The 24,825-nt window shown below is 41.1% G+C and overlaps 1 protein-coding gene and 1 non-coding gene across 4 annotated transcripts in view; both read left to right on the top strand.

Moving 5' to 3' along the window:
- The first annotated feature begins 28 nt into the window (after positions 1-28).
- The window catches only part of LOC125920256 (17-beta-hydroxysteroid dehydrogenase type 6-like), a 47,822-nt gene continuing 23,025 nt past the window's right edge, over positions 29-24,825 (top strand). Inside the window, exon 1 of one of the 3 annotated variants that reach the window (XM_049627371.1) lies at positions 29-94. The gene's annotated coding sequence lies outside the window, so the exon portion shown is untranslated. Of the gene's footprint in view, positions 95-9,461; positions 9,654-16,059; positions 16,247-24,825 lie in introns of those variants that run through there. The other 2 variants (XM_049627373.1, XM_049627374.1) reach the window with 2 other exon arrangements.
- LOC125920482 (U6 spliceosomal RNA) lies at positions 9,911-10,016 on the top strand. Its single transcript, XR_007457074.1, has one exon. It is a non-coding gene; the product is annotated as a U6 spliceosomal RNA (small nuclear RNA).

Consider the following 24,825-nt stretch of genomic DNA (forward strand, 5'->3'; position numbering starts at 1 on the left):
GTGGCGCAGTCTCTGCCTATCAGCACCGACGCTAGGTCCACCGCCCCTGTGGGTAGAACGAAGCTGCCCCCTTTCCCGGAAGCTGTGCAGAAAGGTGAGCGCTTGAGCCTAGGTTCTTAAGATGAAGGAGAAAATGATGTTCTCCGCTAACTGTATGAATGTCTTAGAAATAACGCATTTGAACAATGTAAGCCAATATCTTTTTTAAGAGGGTTTGAAAATTAATTCTTCATAGAATTATTAGGTACGATATGTGGAAATAAACGAAGACCAACCTAATGAGAAAATCAAAGACTATTCGGAGCTTGCTATATAGCAAGGAGGTCAGCTGCAGACACTTGAGTTTTGGCAGAGTCAAAGGCAGGCAGAAGAGTGGAAAAGCTTTATAGTGGAGGGGGAGGGGAGAAGGTTTCAGGCTTGTTTGCATGGAAAAGCTGTAGTTGGACTAACTAGGAGCAGGGGCATTCTATGTGACTGATTCGGGGCTCATATTTGGCTTCCTCTGGTTGGTCCTAAATTGGAAGTGGCCACAAAATCTAGGGAGGCTGTCATTTATTAATCAAGTCCTGGCCATTTTGGGCCAGTTGCTACAGGGCTTTTGGTTTGGCTTCCTAAACTATCACTAGAGGCAGCAGTCTGACTTCTGTAAGTCTGACTTATAGCAGGCTGGCTTCCTGAGCTGTTTATTATAGATAAGGGGATTGGTTTCCTGGGTAGGCTTGTTCAGGTTGTGGGTCAGAGTTCTGTTTTTTGGTTTTTAAGTAAACTCTGTGCCCAAAATTGGGTTAGAACTCATGACCCTGAGTTGCATGCTCTACTGACTGAGCCAGCCGGGTACCCTCAGAATTCTGTTGTTTTTATATATTATCTGGCTACTCTTTGTATATTCAGTCTCTCAAATAGAACACCCCAGGGATCTTGCAATATCATGGAGAGCTTTCCGAGTAGGAAAGGAGCCTGTTTGCTGCTAATGTGCAAATCTGCCAATCAGTTGTACCTAGTAAAGATACACCTCATTGCAAATGTGGACTGGGGTGGGCAGTCTATAATCACAAAAAATATGTCATTTGAAAGCCATTATTTTCATGAATTTTATGTTTCCAATACCGATAGAAGAGAAAGGAGAAAATAGAATCTCCAGTAAGTTATTATTAGCCTAATCTTGAAAATGATCACTGGTCTCTCAGCTCCTGTGGACAAAGTGGTCAAAAGCAGGCTCTGGGCAGACTATACTTATTTGAATATTCCTTAAAACCTGGTTTCCTGCACAAATCTTAGTTGATTTTTACAATCCCTATGCATTTTGTTTTGGGTGAATTTTGTTATTGGGAAAGTCTTCACTCTTTTCCAGAGTGAAAAGTGCTTTTTTCCAGAACCACTTGTGTCTGGAATTTTTTTTTTTTTTTTTTTTTTTTTTTTTTTAGTGTGTATTTATTTTGAGAGACAGTGCAGGTGGGGAGAGGGGCAGAGGAAGAGAGAGAATCTCAAGCAGGCTCAATGCTCAGCATGGAGCCTGACATGGGGCTCGATCTCACCACTGTAAGATCATGACCTGAGCCGAAATGGAGTCCAACACTTAAACACTTAACTTTTAGGAATTGACTTCTTTGGGATATTTGAGGGTACCCTATTTGAATTTCAGGACCACTAAGGCATGCAACACTTGAAGGGGCCAAGATATAAGGGGAAAAAAAGCAAAGGAAGTTATATTTATTGAGTTCCTACTGTGTGCTCAATTTATTTAACGTTAGTTTTCTCATCAGGAAAAAGGGAATAATAATAATAGCTAATATTTATATAACATTTGCTGTGCTGTGAAGTACCCTTTTGAGAATTTCCCCTCTACTTTACACCTGTCAGAATGGCTAAAATAGGGGCACCTGGGTGGCTCAGTCGGTTGGGCGTCTGACTCTTGGTTTCGGCTCAGGTCATGATCTCATGGGTCATAGGTCCGGGCCCCGCATTGGGCTCTGTGCTGATGCCACGGAGCCTGCTTGGGATTCTGTCTCCCTCTCTCTCTGCCCCTCCCCTGCTCTCTCTCTCTCTCTCTCTCTCTCTCTCTCAAAAATGGATAAATATTAAAAAAAAGTATTAAAAAAAAGAATGGCTAAAATAAAGAAGAGAAGAAAAAATAGGTGTTGGCAAGGATGTAGAGAAAAAAGAACCTTTGTGAATTGCTGGTGGAAATGTAAATTGATGCAGCTACTATGGAAAACAGTATGGAACTTCCTCAAAAAATTAAAAATAGAAATACCATGATCCGTTAATTCCACTACTTGGTATCTACCCAAAGAAAATGAAAGCACTAATTAGAAAAGATATATGCACCACTATATTTATTGCAGCATTATTTACAGTAGCAAAGTTATGGAGGCAACCCAAGTATCCACCAATAGATGAATGGGTAAAGATGTGATATATTTATAGACCCATACAATGGAATAGCAATTAGCCATAAAAGAGAATGAGATCTTGCCATTTGCAACAACACGAATGGACCTAGAGAATATAACGCTAAGTGAGATAAGTGAGACAGAAAGACAAATACCTTATGATTTCACTCATGTGGAATCTAAGAAACAAAAAGACAAAGAAACAGACTCTTAGACACAGAGAACAAACTGGTGGTTGCTAGAGAGGAGGTGGGTAGGGGATGGGTGGAATAGATAAAGGGGATTAAGAAGTATTAACTCTCAGTTATACTCAGTTATTCTCAGTCACAGAAATAGTCACAGCATAGGGGATATAGTCTATAAGATTGTAATAACACTGTTGGTGACAGATGGTAACTACACTTATCGTGGTAAACACTGAGTAATGTATAGAATTGTTAAAAAACTTTTATCCTTTGTGGGGCGCCTGGGTGGCTCGGTCGGTTAAGCATCCGACTTCGGCTTAGGTCATGATCTCACAGTTTGTGGGTTTGAGCCCCGTGTCAGGCTCTGTGCTGACAGCTTAAAACCTGGAACCTGCTTTGGATTGTGTCTCCCATTCTCTCTCTGCCCGCCACACCCTGCTTGTGCTCTATCTCTCTCTCAAAAATAAACATTAAAAAAATTTAAAAAATGTTATCCCTCGTTAAGAACCCTATATGGTAGATACTAATATTATCCCTATTTTATAGATTGAGAAATACGCAGAGAATTTAAATACTTCGTCCAAGTTCACACTAGCTCGTAAGTGGGAAAGCCAGATAGCCTGGATCCACAGTCTGTGCTTTTAACCCCTAAGCTACATGCTGTGTCTCTACAAGGGGTTGTCGTGAGAATGAAATGAGATAAAGTGAGAGGTTCCTGGCACACTTCATAGGCCAGAACCACTCAGTGTGAGAAAGCTATTGGGTGCAAGTGCTCTGGTATGGAGGTTTTTATCCCAGTTGCCACTGGGAGGCAGTATTGCCATTCAGTTGGTTTCCCCTTGTGCTTTCATCCACAGAGGTGCAAAACCCCTTTGTCCTTCAAGTCTTACACTAGGTACCATCCTGTTTACTTTTACTACTTACATCTACTGTCATCCTCTTTGGGTAACCCATCAGTCCCAGGTCTCCCCAAGTTATTTGCAGACTTTGACACTTACCTCCTGGATTTTCCTTCCAGTTCTACTCCTATTGTTATTCTGGGTGTTTTTAGCATGTAAAAAAAGATGATTTATTTGGTAGATAGATGCACAGTTAATGAACATTTGTACTGGGCACTTAGCTAGTCCTGGGGGGAAAATTAATGGCATGGTTTCTGTTTCTGAGAAAGTTACAGCCTAGTAGGGGCCAGAGACACAAATCAAAAAGTGTAATCAAGTGTTATAGATACATTTGTAAACCAGCTGTCTTATTGGCATCAGCATTTTCCTTAAGACTTGGGTAAGATTGGTACGGGGAGCACAGGCACAAAATTGTAAATGGAATGGCACTTTTAGGAAACTGCCGGTGGTTCCATATGGACAGAGCTCAGACTTGAAGGGAAGGCCTGGTGAGAGATGGGGCTGAGAGGCAAGCCATGGCTAAAGCATTGCATGCCAAGTGAGGGAGTGTGGAAATAAAAATTATTTATCTTCCATTTTTGTTCAGCTTTGGTTAAAATTAAAATAAAATATTGGTCATATCAGTATTTGATGAGAAGTCTTGGGAGTAAATCATCTTGTTGAAATAAGTAAGTTGAAAATTTGAAGCACTCCTGTGCTAGTTATCTCCCTCTTTAATAAGGTAAGAAAGAGAATATTAGAGAATATGTTCTGATGATGCAAGAGCATAGTAAAGAGAGACTATCTAGTTGGGGCCAAGGTCATATTTAAGTTGAATTATGATAGGTTCAATCTCTTGTTATCATAAACTACTGAAAAGTAGTAAAGAGCACCACTATATTTGTTTAATGGCAAAGTTTTAGTTTAATCTTATAGAGGTGATTCTTTGAACCACAAAGCAAATGATGGCCACAAAGCTGATAAAACATGTTATGGGACATTGCAATTGTTTTTTAATCTATATATTTGATATCATAGATAAAATTAAATTTTTTTCCACCTAAACTGTAAGTGAACCCATCAGTTTTTTGATAAGTAACCTGCCCATATATGTCTTATATGGGTTTTCTTATTAGTCATAAAACTACATATTCTTTGGGTCTAGCTTTCTTCTTGCAGACTGCTGAAAATAAAGAATAGCATATTCAAATGAAAACACATCAAGCCTTGTTCCCCCATAGGAATTTGGATTGGTCAGAAGACAGTGGGGAGCCATGGAAGGCTTTTAAGCCAGGGAGAAGCATAATCAAAGTTGTGTTTTTGTGGAGGGCAGATCAGAGGGAAGAGAGCAACCGCAGGCAGAGCAACCCCAGAAACTGTTGCTAGAATCTAGGTGATGAATACCTATGGCCTGAACTAAGGCAGTAAAGTGGAGATGGAGGAATTTGGGTGGACAACCGATTTAAGGAGGTAGAATTAATATTGAACGGATGTGGGGAATGAGGAAGTGGTCTAGGTTGATTTCTCAGGTTTCCGGCTTGGGCAACTGGAGAGAAGGGGATTGTCTGGCACCTAGCAGGCACTTACTGCATTCTTTGAGTGCTTGTTGAATACATTTAGGATAGGAAATAACATGAAAATGAGGAGGATCTGATTGCGGTGAGGCGTCATTATTTCAGTTTTGAAAAGTTGAATTTGAGTTACCGCTGTGATACCCCCTAAGCACCTTATGCTTTTCTTTCATAGTCCCCATTAGTATGTAATTATATATTTATTTGTGGGAATAGATATTTAATGTCTATTTTTCCTACTAAGACTGTAAGTCCTAAAACTTCAAATATCAAGTCTATTTTACTCACCTCTACTATCTCCGGTAATTTGGTAGGACCTAGCACATAGTAGGGATTCTGTTTATGAAATGAATGGGTGAACCCAGGTGGAAGATGTTCAGCAGGCACTTGGATATGAGGAGCTAGATCTCAGGAGTGATCTGGACTGAAGGCAGAGATTTGCAAGTCATTAGCACTCAGATCAGGGTTGAAGCTGGTGATGACTGAGGATGTGTATAGTGAGAAGAGAAGAAAGGCCACGATAGAACTCTTAAAGACATTGACTTTAAAAACTGGGTAGAGGAGGGGGTGCTTGGCTGGTTCAGTCAGTAGAGCACGTGGCTCTTGATCCCGGGGTTGTGAATTTAAGCCCCACGTTGGGTGTACAGATTATTTAAAAATAAAATCTTAAAAAAAAAAAAAAAGTGGGTAGAGGAAGAGAAGCCAGTAAAAGACAATGTGAATGAGTAGGAGAGCTGGGAGAGCATGATTTCTTAAGAACCAAGAGGGAAGAGTTATGACAGGGTGCTAATACCAATTCCAATCTGGGTGGGGGGTGTTCCCACATATCCAAACCAATTCTTCAGACACCAGCTGGATGTCCTACAATTCAGCTCGATTCTGACACTATTGACCTGGAGATAGCATCAGATTCCATGGGTTAAGGGTTCAATCCCATAAGACTGCCCCACTTCAGATGCCAACCGTAAGTCCAGGTAATCACCTGTGCTTCTGACCAACTGGCTATAAATCAGAGGGTCCCCCAAACCCCTCCTTGGGTTTGATTAATTTTCTATAGCTGCTCACAGACCCCAGGAAACCCATTTACTCACTAGATTACCAATTTATTGCAAAGGATATGAATCAACAACCAGAAGAAGAGATACACAGGACAAGGTATGTGGGAAGGGGCATGGAACTTCCATGCCATCTCCAGATCTTCCTGAATCTAGTTTACACGTGTCCACCAACCTGGAAGCTCTCTGAACCCTGCCCCTTTGGGTTTTACGGTGGCTTCATTATGTAGGCATAGTTGATTAAATCATTGGCTGTTGGTGATTATACTCTATCTCTAACCCCTTGCTCCTCCCTGGAGGTCTGAAGGTGGGACTAAAAATTCCAACCTTTTTTTTTTTTTTTTAAATGTTTAGTTATTTTGAGAGAGAGAGAGAGAGAGAGAGAGAGAGAGAGAGAGAGAAATTGGGGGAGGGGCAGAGAGAGAGGGAGACACAGAATCCAAAGCAAGCTCTAGGCTCTGAGCTGTCAGTACAGCCACCCAGGCGCCCCTAAAAATTCCAGCCTTCTATTCCTGGTTGATTTCTGAGGCAACCAAGGAAGTGCTTGCCAAGTCATCTCATTAACATAAACCCAGTTGTGGTGGAAAGGGGCTTGTTAGGAATAATAAGTCACCCCTTTTACTTTCAGGGCTCTGAAGTGATTTCAGAGACTGAGGACAAAAGGTCAAACATTATAAGGAAAGATGTACCCATTGCTCTTTATCCCTCAGGAAATCTCAAGGGCTTTGGGAGCTGTGTGCCAGAAACATGATGAAGACCAAACATATGTGAAAAATATTTCTTATAAATCACAGTATTGCATACTGATATATGTTACAATATGGATGAACCTTGAAAACATTATGTTCAATGAAAGGAGCCAGTTACAAAAGGCCACATAGTGTGTGATTCCATTTATGTGAAATATCCAGAATAGGCAAATCTATAGATCTGGAGATTAGATTAATGGTTGCCTGGGGCTAGGGAGGGGAAGAATGGTGAGTGACTACTAAAGAGTACAGGGCTTCTTTTTAGGGTGAAGAGTGTTCTGAAGCTAGATACCCTGTGAATATACCAAAACTCACTGAGCCATACACTTTGAAAGGGTGAATTGTATGGTATGTGAATTTTATCTCAATAAAGCTGTTATTAACAGGGGCATCTGGGTGGTTCAGTCGGTTGAGCGTCCCATTCTTGATTTCAGATCAGGTCATGATCCCAGGGTCATGGGGTCGAGGCCTGCATCTGGCTCTGTGCTGAGCGTGGAGCTTGCTTGGGATTCTCTCTCTCTCTGTCTCTCTCTCTCTCTCTCTCTCTCTCTCTGTCTCTCTCTCTCTCTCTCTCTCTCTCCCGCCCGTCTCTGCCGCCCCCACTTGCACACATACTCTGTCTCTAAAAAAAGGAAAAAAGAAATCATTTAAAAAAAAAAGGGGGGTTATTAACACACACAGACACACACCCTGGCTGCAGGCCCCAAGACTAAGCAGTTGCAGCTCTTTGGCAGGGTGTGTGGCTGTATGAAGGCCGAGACCCCAGGTTTCAAGCAGCTGATCTCAGATGGGCAATCTGAGTGGGCTCTGCCTAAATTAGTCAGGTTCCCCTCTTCCTTACTCCAGCAGACTTTTACATCTTAGTATTCCAACTTAGATCAGAGGGTGGGGGCTGAAGGGATCAGGAAACTCTGGCTGGCCAGGGCAGCTCTTTTCTTTCTGCTTTTCATTTTGGTTATAACAGATCTGATTCTCCAGCTGAGCAAGGATGACACTGGTGAGAACTGCCAGCTTGGCCCAAGGGAGTAGAGTGGCCTGGGCTCTTACCACAAGAGGGAGATGTTTTGAAAGCAGGGCAGAAGGTGGAGGGTGGGCAGCATGGGGGAGTGGAAGGGGCCACTGCCCAGTGGGATTCATGAAGTCCTTTCAAGTCTCCAGTACTAGACTCCTGAGTCAGTGATGTGTGTGTGTTGGGTTGGGGAGGGGGTCTGTGTGGGGAGAGGTCTTGGTAATGATTTTTTCAAAATTTTCTTTTAAAGATTTTTAAAAAATTTTAAGTAATCCCTATACCCAATGTGGGGCTGGAACTCACAACCCCAAGATTAAGAGTCATACACTCTATCATCAGAGCCAGCCAGGTGTCCCAATTTTTTCTTTCCTTGTGGTAGGGTTCCCTCCCTAAGGAGAGAAAACAAAAGAGAAAAGAGGGGGAACCCCCCCCAAAACTTGAAGGTAACATGGCTATGCATCTATGTGACAACATCCCTCATGACCTTGTAAACTGAGACTACTTAATCAGACTACATGTTTGTGTGTGTTACCATATATGGGAGACAAAGAAACAGAAAATGTATAAAAAAACTATGCCACGGGACTTTCGGGGCCCAGTTCTTCAGGTATGAACCCGACTGAGTGGTGCCGGCAGGAATAAAGTTGCTTCCTGGAAAGAAAAGCCTCGGTGTCACAACTCTGTGCGAGAATCCTGCTACATCCTTTTATTTATTTATTTTAATTTTTTTTTCATGTTTATTTATTTTTGAGAGAGAGAAAGAGAGAGACAGAGTGCAAGGAGGGAGGGGCAGAGAGAGAGGGAGACATAGAATCCAAAGCGGGCTTCAGATTCTGAGCTGTCAGCACAGAGCCTCATATGGGGCTTGAACTCATGAACTGCAGGACATGACTTGAGTCGTAGTTGGACACCTAACTGACTGAGCCACCCAGGCACCCCTCCTTTTATTAAAAAAAAAAAAAAAAAAAAAAAAAAAAAGTTTATTTATTTATTTTTGAGAGAGGGAGAAAATGAGAGCTGGGGAGGAGCACAGAGAGAGGAAGAAAGAGAATTCTGACCTGGGGCTAGATTTTACAAACCATGAGATCATGACCTGAACCCAAATCAAGAAGTAGGATGCTTAACTGCCTGAGCCACCCAAGTGCCCCCCAATTTTTCATTTTCTTAAAAGATCTTTCAGCTTTGATTCCTGAAGAAAATTTCATCACCTTTTTGTTTCTGCTTTTAAATCTTCATTTCTTTGTTGTTTGGGAAAGTATTGTTTAAAAGTTGAGGATGGTTTTATACTTGCAAATAGGAACCTCTGGGTATGCTCCATAAACTGGGTTTCTTGACACTGGTGAAAATCAACTCTTTCATAGTTAACGTGGTAGCTGTGGGGTAAGTTTGTGAAACTGTGGGTAAGCAAAAGGGGCCTTCTCTAATTAAATCGTGAGAATTGTGTTGCTAAAGTTTGGTAGTCTAGTTTGGGTCCTGCCCTAACCCCACCCCCAACAACCCCACCCCATTTCCCATTGCAAGCAAGCTCTTAGCAGTGGGGAGTGGTGAAATTTTCTTTCTTTCTTTCTTTCTTTCTTTCTTTCTTTCTTTCTTTCTTTCTTTCTTTTTCTTTTCTCTTTCTCCCTCTGTCTCTCTTTTTCTCACCCCCTCTCTCTCTCCCTCCCTCCCTCACTTGGCCCGTAAACAGGGTTTAATAGTTACATTATTACTTCCCACTTGTTCTGTGGAGAGCAGAGAAGAAGGAAAATTCCAAAGGCTGTTAAACAAGAAGTGTTTGAAATCTGACGTACAATCCCAAACAAGAATTCCTCAGGTAACATTTTTCCTTCTCTTTGTGGGATCTTATATAATGATATGAAATGAAGTGTGATATTAAAAAAAAAATGCCTTTTGCTGGAGTATTTGCTAATTTTTTCCCATTTGGCAGAACTTAAGTCACTTTTTGGAATGAGGCTGAGATTGGAGAATGTTAAAATTTATTCTTGGACATATGGAACATCTTCAAAAAGAGTTAGAGGTAACCTAAAGTAAAAGACACATATACACTAAGGATATTAAAATGGAAATTGAGTGCTCGCTTGGCAGCACATATACTAAAATTGGAATGATACGGAGAGGATTAGCATGGCCCCTGCACAAGGATGAAACGCAAATTTGTGAAGGGTTCCGTATTAAAAAAAAAAAAAATGCAAATAGGAGTACAAAAAGAAATAGAAAATCAAAGTGATAGAAGAGAGAAGAAAAAATGCTGTCTACAGAGGCTAAGAGAGGGGCTTCTGATCAGCTCAGTCGGTTGAGCATCTGACTCTTGATTTTGGCTCAGGTCATGATCCCAAGGTGGTGGGATTGAGCCCCCTGTTGGGCTCCATGCTGGGTGTGGAGCCTGTTTGGAATTCTCTCTCTCTCTCTCTCTCTCTCTCCCTCCCTCCCTAACCTTCCCCCCCTCCCTCCCTCCCTAACCTTCCCCCTCCTGCTTCCCCTGCCCCGCTTGCACTCTTTGTCCGTCTCTAAAAAATTAATTAATTAAAAATGAATTTAAAAAAGACTAAGAGAATTAACTATGAACATTAAATTTGGCTTTGAACTTCTAAGATAATACCAAGAACTAGGTAATTTAAAAATAATCAGTAGCATACTATTTACTTAGAAAAGACAAAGTCTCTACTAGTACTAAATGCATGACAGGATTTATTATGTGGGGTCTTGCACACTGTACAGATGCACGTTGCTCTTGTTAAGAATTTTGCAAGCAAATGCAGAAGTGATTTGCCTCAGACTTTTTTCTTTCTTTCTTTTTTTTAATGTTTATTTATTTTTGACAGAGAGAGAGAGAGCACAAAGAGGGAGAGGGAGACAGAGAATCCCAACCAGGCTCCTCCCTGACAGCAGAGAGCCCTATGTGGAGCTTGAACTCATGAACTGTGAGATTATGACCTGAGATGAAGTCAGGTGTTCAACAGACTGAGCCACCCAGGCACCCATCTTTTTTTTTTTTTCTTTTCTTTTCTTTTCTTTTGATTAAAGAAGTATTTTTTTGGGGCGCCTGGGTGGCTCAGTCGGTTAAGCGTCCGACTTCAGCTCAGGTCACGATCTCACGGTCTGTGGGTTCGAGCCCCGCGTCGGGCTCTGGGCTGATGGCTCAGAGCCTGGAGCCTGCTTCCGATTCTGTGTCTCCCTCTCTCTCTGCCCCTCCCCCGTTCATGCTCTGTCTCTCTCTGTCTCAAAAATAAATAAAACGTTAAAAAAAAATTAAAAAAAAAAGAAGTATTTTTCTTTTTCTTTGTTCTTTTTTTTTAGAAGTATTTTTATTTTTCTAATTTGAGTCAACATGCAGATCAAAAGTGGATGGTTCAGTGAATTTTCACAAAATTAATACTTAAGTTACAGCCACACAGGTCAAGCAATAGAACATTAACCAGCACTGCAGACAACCCCCTAATACCTCCCTCAATCTCTGACCCCACTCTCTTCCCCAAGGGTAACCATGAATCTGATGGGTAGCAACATAGATTACTTTTCCTATTTATAACTTTGGGTAGGTGGAATCTACACGAAGTTCTTTTGTGTCACAATATTATATTTGTGAGATTCGTTCATCTAATTGTGTATAACTGTAGTTTGTTCATTTTTGTCACTGTATAGCATTCTGTTGTGTGAACATATTTCAACTTATTTATCCATTCTATTGTTGGTGCATATTTGGGTTGTTTTCAGCTTTTGGCTATTACGCATAATGCTGCTATGAACACATCTTATGATGCACATATGCACATATTTTGTGGCCATCGTTATTATGTACCTAAAAGTGGAATCTTTTAGTATAAGAAGGTGGATCTTTATCTTGGGTAGATAAGGGCAAACCATTTTTTTTCAATTGATTGAATCAATTTACTCTTTCACTGGGAATGCTTGCTTGTCTATATTCTTGCCAACACTTGACATTGTCAACTTTTTTTCAGTTAAAACGTTATGGTGGGTGCATAGTGGCATCTATAATGATAAACATTTATTGGCTTGACTGACATCTAGTCTGTATGTCCAATAGGGGAAGAAAGAATGTTGTGGTGGATCAGTCCATGAATCCATGTACTGATTATAGACTTGCTCTTAGGATCAATGACTAGACTGATTGGAGTTTATAGACAAACCCAGGTCTGAAGATTTGAAAGGAGGGAATAAAGGCTGCCTCTTATTTTGCCGTGCACTATATTGCAGAGAGATAGATCCTCTGCTTGAGATTGAAGAAAGTCAGGGTGAACTAGCATGGTCCAGTATGGTGATAAAGAGCTGATAGAAATGATTAAGGACGTTGCAATACATGGAGTTTCACATACTATGAAAAAGTGGTGGCTGAATGCACCAGACAGTTTGAGTTCCCATGGTGAAATCTTCTTTTGAATTCTGGAGGAAGAGGTAGGGCTTATAGAGAAAGGCCTAGAATGGCACTGATGAAGCAGCAGCAACCAAAATAATACTAATAATATCTAACAATAATACAGTGTTTTTTTGTGTTAACTCATTTAACTCTTTCAACAAATCACTGAGCTGTACTTTTCCCATTTTGAAGATGTGCAGCCAGGTACAGAGAGGTTAATCCACTTGCCCCAAGCCACACAACAAGTAAATAATAAAGTCTGGATTTGAACCGAGGTAATCTGGCCTCAGAATCCATGCTCATGATTTTATGGTGTCCACAAAATTAGGGTTGGGGGCAGAGGAGCTCATGCAGAGAGATTCTTGGAAAGGAAGAAAAGGAAAAGTAGGCAGGGAATTAGCCAGGTAGTCTCATTGATATCAACTAGTGTTCTGACAAATGAAATACATTCTGCACTGTTGCTAAAGAGGAAAATCACGGAAGTCTGAAACATCTCCAGATTTATATGTGAGAGTCTTTGGCACACAACAAACACAATGGCTGGTTAGGGAAGCCCAGTTTAGCAGACAGCCTAACACTGAGGATTGCTAATCTTCCCTCCTTTTCACACCTGTATCAGGTTTTTATGGTTGCTCTACTGAGGGATAGATGACAGAGTATCATGGCTAGTTGCTTTTGGGTTTCTGGGTTGCAGAGAAACCAATCAGGGGCAGTAGTTGATATTTACATTTCTAATATCCATGCCAGTGGTTGGGGACCCTATATTTACCCAGATCCCCAGGCAACCAGAAAGGTCAATTCTTGGGCTCCAAACCCTCCTGCTTTCTCCTTGGGGCCCTGTCACTAAGACCTGGGCTGGGGAATGGAATCTGGAGACTGATAATTGGGAGGGAGGAACAAAGGAGGGACACCCTAGTGGGTGCTTAGGCAGAGATTAAACCATCTCTGCTTTCCTGGAGCCCCTGGACATGGCCTACTTCCCCACACCCTCCTTACACCTTTGTTTCCTCTTCCCCTAGCTTCTCCTTTTTCCTCATACTTACATTGCCCCATTCACAAATATAAATAACTTCCCTTGGAGAAGAGCTCACTCTAAATGGGGAGAGGAGGAAGGAAATCTCAGGCTGGGAAGTGGCCAGAGTGACCTCTGACCTCTATATAGTTCATGTAGATAGTCTCAGGACCAAGTCTCCAGGATAGAATGGGTCAATGACTGCACCGTTGGTAAAGAAAAGGCTCAGGGGAAACACCTATAGAGTCATGTTTGGACTCAGTCATCTCCAGCCCAAGGAAGTAGCTCAGTGAAAACACTTACTTAGCAGAACCCAGCCCTCAGTATTGCTCATCTCCTTGAGACTTCTTCCAGAGAAGACTTTGCCTTTTCTCCTCTCAGCCTCATTCGGGTTGTTCCCCATCCTTGCCAACGCTTGTTATTTCTTGTCTTTTTGGCTCCTGTATATATATATATATATATATATATATATATATATATATATGTAGTTTGATCTATGTATGTGGCTTTGTTTCTGGGCCATTGATTCTGTTCCATTGATCTATATGTCTGTTTTTATGCCAGTAACATGCATCTTTGATTACCATAGCTTTGTAGGATAGTTTGAAATCAGGACGTGTGATGCCTCCAACTTTGTTCTTCTTTCTCAGAATTACATTGGCTATTTAGGGGTCTCTTGTGCTTCCCTAAAAATTTTAGGATTCTTTTTTCTACTTCTGTGAAAATGCCATTAGAATTTTGATAGGGATTGCATTTATTTATTTATTTTTTATTTTTTTGTTTTTGTTTTTGATAGGGATTGCCTTTAATCTGTAGATGGTTTTGGGTAGTATGGGCATTCCAACAATATTCTTTTTTTTTTTTTTTTAATTTATTGCTTTAAGCAATCTCTACACCCAATGTGGAGCTCAGACTCATGACCCCCAGACCAAGAGTTACAGGCTCTTCTGACTGAGCCAGCCAGGTGCCCCAACAATATTAATTCTTCTGATCCATGAACATGGGAGTCTGTCCATTTATTTGTGTATTCTATTTCTTTCATCAAAGTCTTATGGTTTTCATTGTACAGATCTTTTACCTCTTTGCTTAAATTTATTCCTAAGTATTTTATTGTTTTTGATGATATTGTAAAGTGAGTTTGTTTTCTTTATTTCTTTTTCAGGTAGTTCATTATTAGTGCATAGAAATGCAACTGATTTTTATATGTTGATTTTTTTTATCCTGCAATTTTACTGAATTTGTTTATTAGTTCCAACAGTTTTTTGGTGGAGTCTAGGATCTGCTGTATATGTTGAACCGTCTTTGCATTCCAGGGATTTGAAACTGGAAGTCATCCTAGGACTCCCCCATCTAATCACTAGGTCCTAGGACATCTGCCTCTTGTATATTCTAAGTCCTCCCTTCCTCCTCAAACCCACTGCATGGCCAACTCTTTCATCTGCATGTCTTCGTTCAGATGTTGCTTTCTCCATGAGGCCTACTCTGACCACTGTATTTAATGCTACAAACTATCCTTCCTCCAGTACTCTTGATGCCCTTTATTCTGCTCTTCCTATTTTTTCCAAAGTGCATACACTCTTCTAACATGTTTATTATGTCTATCGTTTATTTTATTTATTTATTTACTTACTCACTTACTTACAGTGAGTGCACACACACGAGCAGGGGAGGGGCAGAGGGAGAGAGAGAATCCAAGCTGGCTCCATGCTTAGCGTGGAGTCCAACGTGGGGCCCCATCTCACCACCGTGAGATCATGACCTGAGCTAAAATCAACAGTCAGACACTTAACCAACTGAGCCACTGAGGCTCCCCTGTTTTACTTATTTAAAAGCTTTATTAAGATATAATTCACATATATAGTTCATACATTTAAAGTATACAATTCAGTTGCTCTTAATATATTCACAGGGTTGTGTGATCATCACCAAAATCAATTTTAGAATATTTTTATCATCCTAAAAAGAATTCCCTTACTCTAGCATTCACCCCCCATTTCCTCCAAATTCCTTCAACTCATCCCTAGGCAGCTACTCACCTACTCTTTGTCTCTATAGATTTGCCTCTTCTGGAAATTTCATGTAAATTGAATCATATTGTACAATATGTAGTCTTTTGCAGCTGATTTCTTTCACTGAGCCTAATGTTTTCAAGGTTCCAAAGCAACTGCACCATTTTATGTTTTCACCAGCAGTGAATGAGGAGTGAGCACTTAATGCAGTGCCTGGCACATAGTGGGTGCTCAATAAATGCTTATTGAATGTATGGATAAGAAAATGTAGGACACAATCTACATTTTTTAGCATGCCATCCAACAGCTTTCCTGATCAGGTCCCTACCTATTTTTTTCCAGCATTGTCTCTTGCTATTCCATGGCCTCTAGCCTTATAAACCTCTTTGCCTTCTTACATCCTGTTCCTGCTGCCTGGGGTATCCTTCTTGTCCTTCTGCTTTGTGTGCTGAGCTTCCGTTCACCTCTAACAATATGTCTTCCCTTAATCCTTTGGCAAAAATAGGTGCTTTCTCTTGTTGTCTTCTCCACATTTTCTTAATAATTTGTTTCTATTTTGGGGTACCTGGGTGGCTCAGTTGGTTGAGCATTCGACTTTGGCTCAGGTCATGATCTCATGGTTAGTGAATTCGAGCCCTACATCGTGCTTGCTGCTGTCAAAGCAGAGCCTGCTTCTGATTCTCTGTTCCCCTCTCTCTGCCCCTCCCCCACTCATGCTCTCTCTTTTGTTGTGTGTGCGCTCTCTCTCTCTCACAAAAATGAATAAACATTAAAAAAAAACATGTCATCTTGAAGACAACCTCATGTTTATTTAAAAAATAATTTGTTTCTATTTCTACATCCCCTACTAGTTCTGCGAGCTTCTTAAGGATTGGCACTCTGGTACTCTTCTACTCATCTGTGTATCCTCAGTGCTTACCCAGGGCATGGCACACATTTAATAAATGTCTGTTTCAATGAACAAGTAGAGGAAATAGCAAGAGCAATACCCCAGAGGCAGAAATACACTGGTAAGTTTGAGAAACAATAAGTTTTCTAACTTGATTTGTTAAAAAACAAAATTCAACAAAATTTGAGGATCTAATTGATTTTATTAAATGATTCATGAATTGGGTAGTATCCCATTTAGCAAGTAGAGGAGAGCTGTACTGAGCTGTTTCCTTGGAAAAAGAAAGATTTCTAAAGGCAGTGAGAGTGCATTTAAAAAAAAAAATTATTAGCAAGGAATGTATTATTTAGGCAGGATTGCCCTCCTAAGGGGAAAGAGTCTATGGGGGATTATCTCCTAATGTTGACCAGGAAATTCAATTTTGGCTGGTTAAAGTTACATTCCCAGGGAGGTTGAAACTGTAGTTAGCTTAGGTATTAAATCTTGGTATACAAATGTTATGCCCAGAATTCGTGATCCCCAAATACCGCCAGGGAGCCGCGTCCGATGTAAAAGCAAAAGAGCCTTTATTCGAGCTAGCTCGAGCTCAATCCCCTACCTGCACCGACGCAGCGGTGAGATACAGGGGAGAGGGGGCGAGTTTCAAAAGGACAAAGGTTTTTTTGGGGACTAGGGGCAGTTGGTGAGGTAATGGCTATGGCCTCAGCCGATTGGCTGGGGAAGGGTCCTGGGGAAGGGTCTGAATCCTGTTAGGCAGGTGAGGGGGGAGTTACTCAAGGGGAGGAGGTGTGGTCAAGGTGAAGGACACAGAACAAGATGGAGTCCGCCGGCGTAGGCCCGCCCTTTCACAGACATGGGGCCTTAACATAAGTGACTCCATTTGGGGCCTGTGGTTTTCTTTTTAAAATTACCCCCTCTTGATCAGACTCTCAAGTTTAAGTGAGACATGATAAAAAAATTTTTTTTGAGATATGATAAAAATTTAAAGAATTAGCACCACTCTCAGCTACATTCTGTAGTTTTCATAGCTTTTAAAAAACAAAATTCAACCCAGTAAATTTGAAGATCTAATTGACTTTATTAAATGATTCATGAATCAGGCATCATCCCATTTAGCAAGTAGAGGGGAGCTCTGAGGAGTTATACAAAATGGGAGGTTTTTATAGGAAGGAGAGTAAAGCAAGAAAGTTGTTAGTAAAAGAAAAGGATTGTTCTAGGCAAGGTTGCTTTCCCTTAGGGGGAAGAATAAAGGATCTTACCATGCAAATTACCCCATTTTCCTTTGGGGGATGGAAAAGGCCCAAGTGGCAGGCTCATAGGTGCTGACTGCAAAATTCCTGACTCACTGGTTGAGCCTGTATTTCTCGGGGAGGATGAAATTACAATTAAATTAAGTATTAAGCCCTGGTTTGGGGACTTGACCTATGCGACACCATTTTGGGCCTGTGGTTTTCTTTCTTTCTTTCTTTCTTTCTTTCTTTCTTTCTTTCTGTCTGTCTGTCTGTCTATTTATTAGGCTCCATGCTGGGCATGGTACTTGAACTCAGGAACAAAGTGGAGCTTGAACTCATGACCCTGTGATCAAGACCTGAGCTGAGATCAAGAGTCGGTTGCCCCCCCGAGCCACCCCAGGTGTCCTTGTGGTTTTGTCTTTTCTTTTCCTTCTTTCTTTTTTTTTTTTTTTTTTTGTTAATGTTTATTTTGTTTTGAGAGAGAAAGAGAGCCGTGTGCACATGCATGAGTAGGGGAGGGGCAGAGAGAAAGAGGAGAGATTCCCAAGCAAGTTCCAAGCTGTCCTCGCGTAGCCCTATGGGCTCAAACTCACGAACCATGAGATCATGACCTAAGCTGAAATCAAGAGCTGGATACCTAACCAACTGAGCCACCCAGGTGCCCCCGTTTTCTTTTTAAAACAGCTTTTGTTGATCTTTTGTTATTCAAAGGTCATGACGTGTTTTTGCCTAATCTGAGATATCCACAAGTTACAACTTCAGGTTCACAATTTTTGAGTCAGTTATCCTCTTTGTTCTTTTTCTGATGTTCTAGTCTTAAGGAGATCATTTGGTTGGTGGTCAGTGGCTGTGAACATACATTTAAAACTTTTTTTTTTTTTAATGTTTGTTTATTTTTGAAGGAGAGCAAGGCAGAGCATGAGCAGGGGAAGAGCGGAGAGAGAGGGAGACACAGGCTCCAGGCTCTGAGCTGTCAGCACAGAGCCCGATGTGGGGCTCAAACTCACAAACTGTGAGATCATGACCTGAGCCGAAGTCGGTGCTTAACTGACTGAGCCACCCAGGTGCCCCGCATTTAAAACTTTTGAGAGAATACAACACACCGGGGAGATTATTATGATTATTATAATTCCCAGTGTTTGAAGTGTACTTTGAAGCCATGGTCCCCAAGATCCAAACCAATCAAAATCAAATAAATCAAACAAAGACCCAGTGGAAGGAGTCACCTTTTTGAGCCAAGTGGCTTATTCAGTGATCTTATGTAACTGAGTTTTAACCTTCCCAGAAGTATTAATCCAGGTATAGCACGTGGTGTTGGCCACAGCAGAGACACCTTGTTCAGCTAACATATCAAGGGCTATCCTATTATGAAGAACAACTTTGACTAGAGAGTCTAAGGATCCTTGTTGGGCAGCTATTGTTTTAGCAAAATTCTGCAATATCTTCAAGAGTTAGGGAGAAGTTTCTGATCATATTCTCATTTATATTTACTCCTAAACAGGAAAGTATGGCCCTCCAAAAAAAGTGAGTCCTAAGACATGAATGCCTCCGGGTAGGTTTTTTCTAATTTGGTAATGACAGTCCAAGGAAACTGACCAATGAGATGTCTTGTTTCACTTGTGAAAATTTAGGGACACAGATAACCTAAGAGGCATTGCCCAGCTGTGTGCCAGCTATCTAGGCATTGTAGCCCCATGGATAATGATAACTACCACGGACAAAGGCAAACCCTGACAAGGCACAAACCAATTCCACTAAGGAGGCACTGTAAATGGACAAGTAGGAGATTTTGATGACAAATCCAGTAGTCTGAAAGGCAAAGGTTTCACTCCTAGCCATGGCCCAGGAGATGTGGATGATAGTGTTGTCTTTCCAGGTGAGTGCCAGAGTAAAGGAAAGAAAGGGAAGAAGAAAGGGTTTTGTATTTAAAGTATGAAGTCTTGATCTGGCATCTTGGCAGGAAGCAGTCTACCTCAATGTCAGCTACTTCTCTTCCTAGTCACTTTGATTTGGAAGTCTCCAGCGCCTGGGTAGGACCAGATGTCAGGTGGGACCTTATTCAGCTATGAGATACATGTCCAACGTTTAATTCCCTGACGTTTGGCTGCCATCTGGGTAGCAAAGAGGATGTGATGTAGTCACTTCTAAGGAGGTTCAAAGGCAGTTTGAACTTTTCTCTTTTCTTTTTCTTTTACCTGTTTTTCTCTTTTCTCTTACCTGTTCCAAACCAGAAGGGTGGGAGAAAATTGGAAACATTAATTTGGAGAGTTGTAGCCAGATTTTTGAGGAGACTAGAAGAATTTAGGATCCAGTCCAATTTACAGGTATATAACAGAACCTCAAAGACAATTAACCAGATTAGAATCTGGTTACAGACAAAGACGTAAGCATAATTTCCTCTCTCCAAAACTACCCTCATTTTTTAAATAGTAAAAATAATTTGCATTAAACTTTGCCTGATTATTTATGTAAGTGCAGCAAGAATGAATAGTGAGTGACTATACAGGCTCTTTGTAAAATTGCTTTGCTGGAAACTTGTAAGCAAGGTGCCACGTTGATTTTGTTTAAGGGTCTTTATTGACTCTGTAAAGTTACCCTTTGTTCCTTCAAACTGTCTAGTCATTTTGGAGTCCTTGCCCATCTCTTTAAAATACGACATTCCGGGAGCATCTGAGTGGCTCAGTCTGTTGAGCATCTGACTTCGGCTCAGGTCCTGATCTCACATTCGTGGTTTTGAGCCGTATATGGGGCTATGTGCTGACAGCTCAGAGCCTGGAGCCTGCTTTAGATTCTGCGTCTCCCTCTCTCTCTGCCCTTTCCCTACTTGCACTCTGTCTCTGTCTCTTAAAAAATAAAATTAAAAAAATGTTAAAAAAATATGACATTCCAGTTAAAGCTTTGGTAATATAACCAATGTTTCTAACTATGTCCTGTTAAAAGGAGAACAGATTCTCACTGAATTTATGTAAATAGCTAGTTATTTTGTCATGAAAAGAATACTCAAGAGTTTTTGGAGGGATTGGGTAGGGAGAGAAAGTAAATGTTTAATCTTTGTTCACAAAGTTATATATCACCAAATTGTTGGTAGTTTAAATATGAAATATGAAAAAGCAAAATTTAAAACAAATTTTTAAATATTTATTTATTTTGAGAGAGAGAGAGAGAGAGAGAGAAGCACGAGCAGGGGAGGGGCAGAGAGAGAGAGAGAGAGAGAGAGAGAGAGAGAATCCCAAGCTAGCTCCATGTTGCCAGTGCAGAGTCTGATGGAGGGCTCTAAGTCACAACTTGAGGTCATGACCCGAGCTGAAATCAAGAGCTGGACGCTTAACTGACTAAGCCACCCAGGTGCCCCTTAAAAAAATTTTTTTTAATGTTTATTTATTTTTGAGAGAGAGAGAGTGGGGGGGGGGGGAGGGCACGCAGAGAGAGAAGGAGACACAGAATCCGAAGCAGGCTCCAGGCTCTGAGCTGTCAGCACAGAGCCCGATGCAGGGCTCACCCCATGAATCATGAGATCATGACTTGAGCTGAAGTCGGATGCTTAACTGACAGAGCCATCCAGGTGACCAGGCGCCCCTTAAAAAGCAAAATTTTAGAGAACCAGTGATGTTTTATTTATTGTATTGTATTTTCATTTCATTTCATTTTACTTTATTTCATTTTACTTTATTTTATTTTACTTAATCTATTTTTGAGAGAGAGAGAAAATGAGAGCAGGAAAGGGGCAGAGAGAGAGGGAGATACAGAATCTAAAACAGGCTTCAGGTTCTGAGCTGTCAGCACAGAGCCAGATGCAGGGCTCGAACTGGTGAACTATAAGATCATGACCTGAGCCAGAGTAGGATGCTCATCTGACTGGCCACCCAGGTGCCCCCGTTTTAAACAAGAGTCATAAAAATTATAATCCTCTTCCTCAGTTCATTTAGTCCTGTATTATTAATTCCTATTCTGTTTGAATACAGTTTTTCCACTAGTTTTGGAAATTCTTACCCAGTTCAGTTGTATGATCTAAAAGTTACCAGAAATCTATATTCTGGAGTACTTGTTAGATTCCTTTTCATGAACTTCTCTGAAGGTAAAACACATTTGCAGGAAGCGTTTGTAAAAACAACTGAGTAAAACAGTAACTGTGTGTAAATGTCTTAAAAAGGTCATGGTTAAAGGTCTGATTAGAGTTCATTACAATGTGACTGACAATGAAATTTGGTTATTTTGGTTACACAACACTTCAAGATAATAAGTAGAATTACAAGTAATAGCATATTCTAGGACATATCAAATTTCTAGGTTTTATACAATTTGTAGAACACTTATTTACATAAACCTAATTGGTTTCATATTTCTCTTTTATGAGGAGAACAAATCTTTTAAAATGTTCTAGGGACCTTTAGGAAAACTTAACTGTTTGCCGTCAAAAGACTTCTTTAGAATTTGATTTTAGAAAGTTTGTCAAAAGATATCAGAGAGACTTTAAAACGCTTGGTCAAATAGGATCATAGGTCATTGTGAAACAATACTCAGTTATCCATTTAACTAAAGTGACATTAGGACTTTGTGGACAAATGCAGAAAGTTAAATAGTTGTAAAAAGCCTTAACTCTTTTAACATTAAAAAAACTCAGTTTTTTTTCTTCTGAGTAATGAAAGATCTGATAAAGATAAAACATAGAACCTTTGTTTCTCTAGGCAAATTACATTAAAGGTAAAGATAAACCTTTTTTACAGTGTTTTATTAAGGACAGACCAATAATCTAAGAAAACCATCCTTTTAACAGAGGAAAACCAAAATCCTAATTTTGCACCAGTGTACTCTTGACATTAAAACTCAGTCTTAAACAAATTCTTTTAATCTTAGCCAGCTTGACCACACATTAAACTTCCTTGTCAATGATTCCTTTTCCACAAACCTTTTACAACTTCTGTTATAGCAAATACTCGATGCCCAGGAAGAGACAAGCGACATGCACTTGGGGAATCAGGAAAGACTGTTTATTTCACACAGGTGCCAGCCTAGCAGAGTCGCCTCCAAAGGCTGAGCCCTGAGCCTTGGCGTCAGCCTCTTTGTGGGTGGGATTGCAGGGGCTCAAGAGGAAAGAAAAAAAAAAGAAAAAAAGGGAGGGCCACTTACCAGTTGTGCTGTGAGGGCAGTTGGTGGATGCAGGAAGAAAGCAAGATTACAGAAGCCAAAAACAAGTAAGGGGCGTATCCAGCCTTGGACATCTGGCTGGCCCCTTTTGTCTTGCTTTTACCAGCTTTCCTTCTCACTTCCTTTTTTACAAAATTAAAAAAAAAAAAAAAGTTCTACGACGTTTTCTTTTTTTTTACATTCAGATTTTGTCCTAAGTTTTCTGCCTTTAAATAACCAGCATCCCACCTAGCAAGCAGAGGGGAGCTTCACTGAACTTCAGTAAAGGAAAGGTTTTACAAGGCAGAGAGAGGGCATTGCGTGAAGAGAAATGTATTATAAAAAGGAAAGTATTGTCTAGGCAAGGTTGCCCTTCTGAGGAGGAATGCGTCTATCAGAGGATTACTTCCAAGAAATCCAGTTTGGCTGGTTAAAGATTACATTCCGGCAGGGGTGGGGGGAGTTGAAACTGCAGGTGATGTATTAAGTCTTGGTTTACTGATGTGGGGCATTAATGTAAGTGACTCCATTTTGGGCTTGTGATTTTCTATTTAACAACTGCAAACTGGCCTTTGTGAGTTGGATTATAGATGCAGGGCCTAAAATCATCTGGTGAAGGGATTATACTTTCTCTGGTGGGCCCCTGGGGAATGCTGAAGGGGAATGACATGGCTAAGACTGGGCCTGAGAAGAGTTAACCCAGCAGTGGTGTGTAGAATGAACTGGAAAGTAGGAGACAAATTAAGAGGAGGCTTTAGGGGTGCCTGGGTGGCTCAGTCGGTTAAGCGTCCGACTTCAGCTCAGGTCATGATCTCACAGTTCGTGGATTCGAGCCCCGCGTCAGGCTCTGTGCTGACAGCTTGGAGCCTGGAGTCTGCTTTGGATTCTGTGTCTCCCTCTCTCTCTGCCCCTCCCCCACTCATGCTCTGTCTCTCTCAAAAATAAATAAAGATTAAAAAAAAATTTAAGAGGAGGCTTTAGGCCAGATGAGAAGAGTGAAAGTAAAATCCCAGGTAGGGTGTAAGAAAGGGCAGAGGCGTGAGAAATAGTATTAAAGAATCTGTAAGGTTTGGTTTCCTTTCCAACCAAGGTCCAGCAGAATAGCTCCCACAAAGAAGGGTGGTGAGAAGAAGGAGGGTTGTTCTGTCATCAAGGAGGCAGTGACCAGAGAACACACCATTCACATTCACAAGTGCATTCACGGAATGGATTGCACGAAGTGTGCCCCTCAGGCACTCAAAGAGATCTGGAAATTTGCCATGAGGAGATAGGAGCTCCAGATGTGCATGTTGACAACCAGGCTTAACAAAGCTCTCTGGGCTAAAGGACTAAGGAATGTGGGCTAAAGGAGTAAGGAATTGTTGCATCCACACGACTCCTGAAACAGAATGCTTCGGGCACCAGTGACAGTCACAACAAAGTTTATTGCAATGAGAGGCAAGGCCAACCCGATCGGGACTGACACTCTTGACCAGAGTGCGGCCTCGAACAGCCAGGGTGCAGAGTTTTTATAGCCGACCACATCATCTTATCATCACCTGGGAACAGAACAAAGAAATAGTCCCCAGATGGGGGTGGAAACAGTTCAGACCTTCTGCGGTTAAGCTGCAGCCAGTTGACCTCCTTGACCCTGCCTCTGGCCCACCTTCTCAAAGTTCTCAACATGCCCTTGCCCCTATCCAATCAAACACCAATCCAGTTGATTTCCCTTGAACTTTTGTTCCCTTGATTGATAGGACAAGGCTGTTATCTCTTAACCTACAGTGTCAAAACAAAGCTGTTATTTCCCAAGGCTACAGGTTAGCCCTACACTACAATTTAACTCTTACAGGATGTTCCATACCATATCTGTGTGTGGTTGTCCAGAAAACATAATGAGGATGAAGATTCACCAAACAAGCTCTATATGTTGGTTACCTGTGTACCTGTCACCACTTTCAAAAATCTATAGTTAATGTATATGAGAACTAGTCACTGATGGTCAAATAAAGGTATAAAATGGCCAAAAAAAAAAAAAAATCTGTAGGGTTTGGAAAGTGACTGAGTGTGAAACGTGAGAAAGATGGAGGAGCCAAAGACTAGGCAAGGCTTTGCAGCCAGGTGCTAGGCAGAATGGTCAGGTTGAGTAGTGCTGTCTTGGCTTACACTTGCTTCTATGTGTGTTTGTGGAATTAGATACTTTCTAAATATCTACAGAGAGGGGCATCTGGGTGGCTCAGTTGGTTAAGCATCTGACTTCCGCTCAGGTCATGATCTCGAGGTTCATGAGTTCGAGCCCCACGTTGGGCTCTGTGCTGACAGCTCAGAGCATGGAGCCTGCTTCATTCAGATTCTGTGTCTCCCT

Source organism: Panthera uncia, chromosome B4 (genome assembly GCF_023721935.1).
Source record: "Panthera uncia isolate 11264 chromosome B4, Puncia_PCG_1.0, whole genome shotgun sequence".
Lineage (NCBI taxonomy): Eukaryota > Metazoa > Chordata > Mammalia > Carnivora > Felidae > Panthera > Panthera uncia.